Source organism: Montipora capricornis, chromosome 10 (assembly GCF_036669925.1).
Source record: "Montipora capricornis isolate CH-2021 chromosome 10, ASM3666992v2, whole genome shotgun sequence".
NCBI classification, from domain to species: domain Eukaryota; kingdom Metazoa; phylum Cnidaria; class Anthozoa; order Scleractinia; family Acroporidae; genus Montipora; species Montipora capricornis.
The window spans coordinates 152512-162511 of record NC_090892.1 but is presented as its reverse complement, the minus strand read 5'-3'; the positions used below and the strand labels follow the sequence as shown (position 1 = coordinate 162511).

The 10000-nt window shown below is 38.9% G+C and overlaps 1 protein-coding gene across 1 annotated transcript in view; it reads right to left on the bottom strand.

The window, feature by feature from the left end:
- Window positions 1-9453: 9453 nt before the first annotated feature.
- Window positions 9454-10000, bottom strand: part of LOC138019095 (TNF receptor-associated factor 5-like) — a 2339-nt gene continuing 1792 nt past the window's right edge. The window contains exon 2 of the mRNA XM_068865766.1: window positions 9454-10000. This exon is cut by the window's right edge and continues 1099 nt beyond it. The gene's annotated coding sequence lies outside the window, so the exon portion shown is untranslated.

Genomic DNA, 10000 nt, shown 5'->3' with positions numbered 1-10000 from the left:
GGTCAATTGAATTTAATGTGTCATGGAAGGCTGAGACGTCGTTCTTCCCAATGATGCAAAAACTATCGTCCACGTACCTTTTCCAAATTTTGGGGCGAACGGATGAAATACTTAGTGCGGACTCTTCGATCTCCTCCATGCAAAGATTGGCCACAACGAGGCTGACAGGACTGCCCATCGCACAGCCATGGACTTGTTTATAAATTCTGTCGTTGAACATAAAATAGTTGTTGGACAAGGTGAATTGAAGAAGTTTAGTGATGTCATCGATGTCCAAATTTGTCCTTGAGGGAAGGGTGGCATCTTGTTCAAGTTTCTTTTTTATGTACACATAAGCTTTATCTACAGGGATAGCGGTGAAGAGTGATACAATATCAAAAGAGACCAAAATTTCATTATCATCAATCTCGATATCGGATAATTCTTTGGAAAACTGCAAGGAGTTGGCAACAGAGTATCCGTTGCGATTCTGAAGCGGAGAAAGGATATCCGTTAGACATGAATTTGGATGTGTTGTATAGTGCTGAGCCAATACAGGTGACGATAGGCTTCAGGGGATTCCCTTCTTTATGGTTCTTAACAGAACCGCGAATCGCTGGTGGTGTGCCGTCAGTTGAGTGAAGTTTGCGGTATGTTGGTTCATCTATTTTTTGCTGTCTCTTTAAAGAGAGGAGCATAGCGTTCAATTCAAGTTCGATTCGGCGGAAAGGAGATGTGGAAATTACTTCATAGGTGGATCTGTCGTTGAGTAAGGTTTCCATCTTGTTGTCATAGTCAGATCTATCCATGACAACAAATGGAAATACGTCCCCACCGACGCAACAAAACAATTCCCCTTGTCAGCCTTCATTACGACTCTGAAGATTGTTTAAGGCTTTTCTTTCTTCTTTGGAAACATTATTGTGTGCCGGTAGTCGTGCTCTATGAAGAACAGCAGCAGAACTTGTTCTAACCGCATCTTTGGAATCATCAGGCAGGTGGCGGATGGCAGCTTCAATTTCAGCAACGATGTCCTTATAGTTGGCGTTGGGGCAAATTTGGGGCCTTTCTCCAAAAGAGATCGTTCCTCTGGTAAAAGTGGTTTCGTGGAGAGGTTCACAACCCAGTTGTTCTTGTCGATGTCAGCTTTTTGAGAACCCCTGGTGTTCAAATTTGCGAGTTTTTTGGCATGTCTGGCATTGATGTTATTGTGAAAAGATGTTGCTCTGCTTTTCAGGAACGACATTATTAAAAGTCGAAAAGGTGTCCTCGTTGATTAGAGAAGACAGTTCACACTTGGTATTTTTAATGTTGTCGTTAAGCTCGTAGTTTTTAATCATTTTAGCCAGAGATCGTTTTTTAAATTTTAATTAAAATTTTAACGTGTAAATGCAGCTTCTTGTGTATGCAAAACACGAGTTCAAAAGTTTGAAAACCCAAAACTCCAGTCCTGCATATTAATTTGCGGCGTCAGTACACACGCATTGCATTCTTAAACTGGTGAGCCTTTGACGTCATTTTCTCCTCGATCCAGCTCTCTCAAGAACTTAAGTTAGTAATAGCTGACCATTAAATAAGAAATATTTTAGTTAAAAAAAAAGCAGGGGTCTTTTTGAAATAAAGGCTTAGAACTTTGGTTGGTTAGTGTTTAGCTAACATAGTTCTAAAATCCGAAATCCGTCATTTTCTCCTCGATCCAGCTCTCTTGGGATTTTAAAGTTAGAAATGGTGGACCATTAAGTAAGAAAATTCCAGTTAAAATAAACAGGTGTCTTTTTGAAATCCAGGCTTAAACTTGGGTCAATTAGTGGTAAGTTAAAATAATTTTGAAATCCAAAGAAAAAAAAGAATTGATTTTTTGGCCATTGTAGCACTTTAACGCAAAATATATGTCAACGGCAAATCCTAATCTTTCACGTCAGGACTGCTTTAACGCGAAAAACTCATACATTTTAAAGCAAGCTAACAATGTTCATCCGCGTACGTGACACTGACGCCATTTACTGGTCAGTAAATGAAACGAAAAAAATCACATCTGGGGTTCTTCCAGAAACGAATGAAACACTTTCGCAATCGTGCTAAAGCTAAAAATAAAAACTTAAAAAAAAGTTTATTTCTAAGAGCAAACTTGGCTTGTGGAAAAAAACGTCTTCATGTTATCCTGACTATTTAATATTGTATGGGTAATGCCCTAGCGACACAGCCGTATTCTTTTATTCATCAAGGTTTTTGCAACAGCAAATTGATTCCGATTTAAAAATTATCAAGACCTGCACTGATGCCATTTACGAATTAATGAGTAACACGAAAAAATAAAGCCCGAGTATCTTCCTGAAACGAGGGAAGCACTTTCGAAATCGTACCTATAGTGAAAAGCAACCATTTTTGAAAAAAAAAGAATATCATCCTGTGTATTTAATATTGTGCGGAGATTTAAAATAATGAGACATTTCTGTTATTTATCAATTGAAGATTGTACCGGCAAATTGAATAACTTCATAAAATATCAAGACCTGCCAACACTGCCAGCCCTGGATGTTGAAGTGTTCACCATTGATGGAAGTTTGTTTATGGCCTTCGCTCAGTATCGTACCCACGGTAAATATAATTACAAGGTGGATTCTTACATCTACAAACTAAACGAGTCGGCTGGAAATTTTACGCTTCACCAGACCATAAACACCACTGGAGCACTCCACATCGAATACTTTATGATCGCTGATAAACATTACATTGCTATCGCCAATTATTGGGATGGAAGTATTTACAATCTAAATTCTTCCGTTTTCCAGTGGAATGGACACAGTTTCGAGCTTTGCCAGAACATTTCAACATCCGGAGCAACCAGTTTTAACTTCTTTAAAATACATTCGGAACTGTTCCTTGCAGTCACGAATTCTTACGATGGAAGTTCTTCCCGTATAAACTCATCCATCTACAAGTGGGAGGACAATAAGTTTGAGGAGTTACAGGAAATAAGAACACAATACGCGTGGGCAAGTACAGTGTTAACAATAGACAACGAAACATTTATTGTTTTTGCAAATTGGAACGATTCGGATCCTTCCCATTCTTCAGACGTGATGAAATGGTCGGGGAAGAAATTTATCGACCCGAAATTCCCTCAGATCTTTGGCCTTAACGTCCGGGATCTCAAGTCCTTCACAATCGATGATACTGTATTCCTTGCATTGGCGACAATGTCTGGAATTGTGATTTACAAGTGGGACGGTGAAAAGTTTGTTAATGTGAATCAAACTTTTTCAAAACCACGTAAGGTTTGTAGCGTGCATACGTTTACGATGTGTGGTCAAACGTTCCTGTGCGCGACCGGTTATAATAGTAGTGAGTTGGTTTTGTATGTGCACTCGGAATCTAAGTTTATGGCAATGTATCAAGACATTGAGAACAAGTATTGGCCAACAATTGTGACGTCATTCGAACATAAAGGTCACACTTACCTAGCAGTAGCAAACTTCTATGGGAGTAACAGCATCGTGTATAGGTCAGGTTTAAAGTGGTTCTAAGATAACTAAATGTAAAATGGCTTTGGAGTGGAACTTGTCAAAGATTTATCAAATAGGACGACTAAACTTCATATGAACTAAATTACAGGTTCGTCAGTCATGAAAATCAACTGATAATTTGAAGCTGCTTTTTGTGGCCTCATCACTTGGCTTTTAATTCCAAACGCGGACTCATACAAATAATTTCATTTGAAGGATTTGTTAATCTAGATCAGGTAAATTGGCGTATTTTAAGTTGTTACCTTTGCAGTTTTTTCTTCGTTGAACAATTTTTTCTGAGAAATGGTATCATAACCAACTTATAAGTTCTTTCAAGTGGTCAGTCTGCGTTCAGGGTAGGTTTGGTTGGTCCCCCCTGAAATATTAACTTTGCTCGTTTGTGTGTGAAGAAAGTCAAGGCTTTTTTTAAGTGGAGATCTTTTTACGTGCGATAATGATAATTTTATCGGGTTTTTTTGGTTATTTTGACCTATCGCAATGGCTGAGATGGAAATATTCTTAAGCTTGATTTCTATTTATGAACAATCGCTTTGACGTTTTTGCTTAATTCCTCCAACACTATAATTAAACAAATAATCACCGTTCACATGCATGGTTCACTTTAATTGAACCCGTCATCGGGTGGAGTAATTTAAACAAGCATGAAGTATCACACACTACGTATCAACTCTCATGATGGATTTTAATAGTACGATTAATGATGTTAACGAGTAAAATCCAAGGTTATGTCCTTGGGTATGTCCGGGTAGTGTTGTTTATATAAATGTGCGTAAAAGAGCAAAGAGATCACGACTACTAGAGTAAGACAATTTGAGAAGAAGGATCAGTTCCATTTCGTAACTTTTCCATATCTTCTCTTTGCTCTTCCAAAAGAGGAACTGTATACAAAATGCATTTGCAATTGATCAAAATGAACGCAATGGCGTTCTGAGTTATGTCAAAAGAATGTGTTAGATGCTTTACACAGAAAAATACAGCACACATGTTTTATCTTTTGACAGAATGCTAGTTTGATAGTTCGTAGCCATTTCTTTCAAACCCAATAGCCCAATTTCGATATATTAAAATTCAGTTTTAGACAAAAGGCATCACGAAACTCATACAAATCCTTCTTTTTGTTCCCCAGAACCGCAAAATCTCGCTTATTGTTTTAAGTTCAATTTTCAGTCAATCTATCGAAATTACAACCGGACGCACACGATCATGGGTTCCTGATCACAGTTTAAGTACTGCTTGAACAACTGTAAAATTTTAAATATGACCAAAGAATCTACAGTCGATCCGAACAGTTCCAGTTGGGAGCAAACCAATCTGTTGATCTCTGTTGTGTGTGTGACAAACACAGGCGTGCCGTTAAACAAGGGAGTACCCCAGCAGGCGCGTAGCGTTCTATACGCATATACGCACGTGCTTACTTGAAGTGACCAGAAAATTTTGAAATTTTTAGCAATTGTTTCTATCGGCTTAACATTTTACTTGTACGCAACCAAGATTTCGTGATGAAAGCACCACTTTGATTAAATTCTAAAAACTAAAACAAAAGCTATACCACTAACAATGCAGTGTTGTTTGGCCAGCGTGCAACAAAAAGGTGAGGTTACAAAGGAGCGACGTTCCAACAACGTTCGTGACAAAGGAGCGACGTTCCGAGAACGTTCTTGACAATTCCAGTTACGCTAGCACAACCAAAACAATGTTTTGTTTGCACCAAGTTTGCTCAAAATAAGGGCAAGACGCTTTGTTCTTTGCTTGTATTCACACAACTATTTCGACAAGAAATAAAGAACGCAATTTTTTTCGCTCAGTTTACTTAGGTTTCTAGATCATATGTACTTGTGCGTACTTGAAAAAATGACCACGCTACGCGCCTGCCCAGCTAATATTCTAGGCGGGACTTCAACCTGCGATTTCAAGATTTCAATTCAGGCACATCAGCCAGTCATAAACGAGGCCTCCGGCATAAGCTCATGGCTACGAACACGTTTCGATAAAGTGTGTAATTGCTAAGATTCTAGAGTTTGCGAAATACTCCGGTGATCTTCAATAATTACAGGAGTAGCTCACTTGGTGTGAGGTAATAGACAAATCGAACTCCACTGCTCGGAGATATGTACACCAGATTTAATCAAAGTTCAAAATCTCAGTTACCTTGAGTTACAAAGTAACGACAATTTGTAGAATCGACGATAATTTTACGATGTAACAGCAGTAGTAGTACAAGTAGATTTGTAGCGATGAGTAGTAAAAGTAGCAGAACAGTAGTAGCGGTGGTAGTAATGGTGATGGGTTCGAATTCGGTCGACGACTCACGCCAAAAGATAGCTTGATAGGATATCCATTGATAGATTATAGCAACTAGTAGATTCTACGATCGCTGAACAATAATAGCTGAATATACCTTAAGAGTGCACAATTTTATAATAATGCCTTAAGTGAATAAAACTAAGGAGCTGTCTAAAAACGTGCACTCTACAGTTTTCTAAATTCCCTCACGGAACATGTAGAAGCTATCGATAAGCACGACACTGTAAATTCGTAAGGAAATTGTAATATCGAAGCACGTTTACCCTTTAAGATACTATTTATAATTGATCACTAGAAAATTCGTGAGAAAAACAAAAATGGAAAAGTAGGCGTTTCAAAACCAACATATAGATATGTACTAACTGCTTGTCGAAATCACACGATAGCACACGTAAAAGCAGTAACATTGCAAAATAGTCAATAATAATTATGTATGGGCAACTACAACAGGTTGCAAAATTAGTGAGACACACCCGTTAAAAAACACCTTTTCTAGCTTTCAATACCCCCTGGATCTAGAACCTCCAACCTTTCCCACTTCCCCCCCCCTCCCCCTCCCTCTCCCCTTTTCAAGGTTAACTTTTCACGTTTTCAGCACTTTTTTGTTCTGCTAACAAAAATTGATAAGGGGGGAGGGGGGCTGCAGTGTGTGAGGAAAATTGGGTAAGTCAATAACGTCCCAAGAAGGTGAAGTGCGTCTGTTAATTTTGAAACCTGTTGTTGCATAGGATCCTCAGTTGTGCACACCTATTAATAATATTGTATGATATTGAAAATTGTATACTGACCATTTTAAGGACGGTGCCTACCATTGTTATTGTGCATACGTTCTGCGCATCTTGAGATACTCGGGTTTCCTATCGGTGATGCTCACTAATACATGGATATTTTTGCGCGGTTAAAACTATCCGGAGAAAGTAAATCTTAGTAAGTACTCTTGGTATCCAAAAAGAAAATTGGGGGGGGGGGGGGTAACCATGCATTTTATGGAGATAATTAAGCTTCAGTTTGAGAAGTTATTTCATGAATTATCTTTGAAAAATGCGTGGTTACCCCCAATTTTCTTTTTGGATTTCAATAACACTTGTTAAGATCTACCGCTCCTATATAATCATAAGCGTGGGCAAAAATATCTTTGAATTAGTAGGCACCGTCCTTAAACATACTCACTACGAAAACACGACAAAAGTCCTCATAAAAATCATGTATGGCGTTATTGCCAACTCCTATGAGTCCCTCTCTGTTTCTAGTGAGAATTAAACACGCAAATAAAACGAGTTATAAAGTATCTTTTGTTGTTGTTTTTCTTTTACCTGTGAATGTGTAGTAACCTTGATTTCATGCAATACTTCCTCCGTCGACAACTGCAGAGTTTTTTTCCTCCATAGTCCTCTTTATGTATGTATATCTTCCGTTCGAGCGTTTTGTTTTACTTGACTGTCAGAGTGACTGGCATAATTTTCCACTGCAGAGACCATAAAGTGCCCGGTTCTAGTGAGGGATTGATTATGTCGCCCTTTGAGCAAATAAAAATGACGGCGGTAAAGCTGAGCAGGTACAAAACACAGGTCAAAGGTCATTGTTTTACCAATGCAGAAACAACCCGAACCGTTTACAAATGTTAACATTTGCCCCAAAAACTTTTGTTTAGGACTAATTAGGCCTAAGGTTAGCTTTAATGGTTGCTTAGGATACGTTGTCTTTGCAAAATAATGACTTGCGACCTGGACCTGTGACCTGTGTTTTGTACCTGCCAGGTATCACTTTCTTGCGGATAATTCTTACGTGACGTCAAGGCGATGTTGGTGTCCCAGACTACTCTAGGAACTGAGTTGGAGAGGTCTTTCCATTCGACCAGAATGGTACAGAAATATCCCGGAAACAAATTTTGAGCATTTGGGTATATCTCGTGAAGTGGTCCAAAAGGTTCCGGAATTCAGGAACAACTACAGCACGCGACTAACCGGAAAATGCTGTCCCATTTGCCAGATGAAATTACCGAAATTTTAACTGAAAAGCGCTTCGAGTCTTTTGGAAACGTTTTCTCGTGTTTCGAGATTTTCGAAAATTTAAGGTAGCTCCGAATCGTCTCGCTATTTCTCTGATTTCACGCGATTTCCGTGGTTTCCTTGGTTCCTTTGTTTCTACTATTTGTGGCAATATCAATCAGTATCTCTCCATATTTCCAATACGCTTTTATTTTCTCACAATGAGCCTGGGCTTCCTGCAATGAGTTTAGATTCCCAGAAGCAGGTCAATTTAAAATTTGTCAATAATTCATAACACGAACCGAGATTATTAATACCGTTTAAGTAATTTAATATAAAATAATTATATACACTTCCAATTAGTATAATATTCAGCTTTTCAGGTACTGACGTAAAACCCCGCTTTGTACACTTTTTACTTTCCTTTCTAGTCTGCTACACAGCCGTTTTTAGTGTCGTCACGCAACGCTCCTCCCCACTAACTCCTCATTAGCGGGGAGGAGCGTCGCGTGACGACACTACAAACGGCTGTGTGACAGATTATTTCCTGTCTTGTTTTTGGTCAGAACAGAGATCGACGTCAGTACCAAAAAAAAAATCTAACTTCTTCAAATTCACTGTGTGTGTGGCCTACCTTCCAAGAGAAAGTAAAAGGTTTTCATTCCTCAGTGTTATCGACAGCCTTTTCTGTTAAGTCAGACAGAAATCAGAAAACTGATGTCTCATATAAATTAAGCCTGGTTTACACTGCTACATAAGCATAAGCATAACGAAGTTCACACTTGTTGCATAAGCATAAAAGAAGTGACATAAGCAAGCGCAGTTAGCTCCAGAAAAAGAAAATTCACAGGAGAATGAGACGAGCCACGTTCCAAAATGGCGGACGGCCTTGTGCTTATGTTAATGTTGCACCGCTTTACACAATTATTAATGTGACATAGAAGCATAAGCATAAGCAAAAGAAATTGGAAACGATTCTTTTTTCTTATGCTTATGTTACTCCCGGTTTACACAGCTGATGTTTATGCTTATGTCACATTGTGAACCAGGCTTTAGTAATACGTATTTTAACCTCGTTTTCAAGTGACGTCATCGCCGCAATGTTGGTGGACGAAAAACAAAAGATCTGTCATTAGCTCCTTTTGTTCGTCCACCAGCAATTGTACATTGCAGCATTGTTATCTGTGTCTCTAGAGATTGGTTGCAAACCATCAATACACAGTCACTTTCGTCTTCTCAAAGATACGTCCTTTCATGAACGAGACATGTGACAATAATAGAGGCTGGGTATTCTAGAATGCGAGAGAGATTTTCTGATGTGTCCCTTAGCCTGGTATTTCTTTTGTCCTTCTATGACCACATAGAAAGAAAACAATACGCATACTAGCAAAAGCACCTTGACGCGATATGAACATAGTAAGTAGACGCGACACGAACTTAGCAGTCGTTTCGCACAACTTTCAGAGATATTGTAAAATTTCAGGAGGTCAAACCAAGACTTTTACACTCGTTAATTTAAACAGAAACGTTCAATTTCGCGGAAACTAGACTCACATTTGCTGGTCATAATCTACACGGGCAACAAAGTTCTCTTTACTTACGCTCACTATTTGGGCGCTTTAGCACGATGATGGTAGTGCCGAAGAAATCTGACTTCACTTTGAATTTAAACATATGCGCCTTCGTGGCAGTCCATCTTGGTCGCACTTTACAATGTTGGTAGCAACGCTGTTTAAGAAAATGTTGACGTTGTCGCCAAATCGTTACATTTAGCAATTTCAAGTAACTTGTTGTTTTGCGCAAGACGAGACGATGTGAAAAGCGTGCCGCACGTGTGCAGGTGCGCACGTGGAGAACGATTTTTTTTTTAATTCTTTACCAATAAATCCTTTGGTGTGCCTTTTCAGTCGACGTTGCTGAGGCGTTCTGTCACTGGGTACAGAAACAATTTAATATTCTTTAATTGGGAATCTTGGCGTCTGGAGCAGACTTGTGTCAGAACGTGTAGCATGCATGTTTGATGACGTCTGTTCAACATTTTTTGTGGGAAGAATGTTTTGATTTCGATCGAACATTTTGTCCAACATACAACAAATGTTGAAGCGTGTAAAGCGTGTAGCCACCCTTTCAACAATGTCGTATTGCAACTACCAATCAGAGTCTCCAAAACACAAACAAGACATACGCCATCATAAGGTTGCG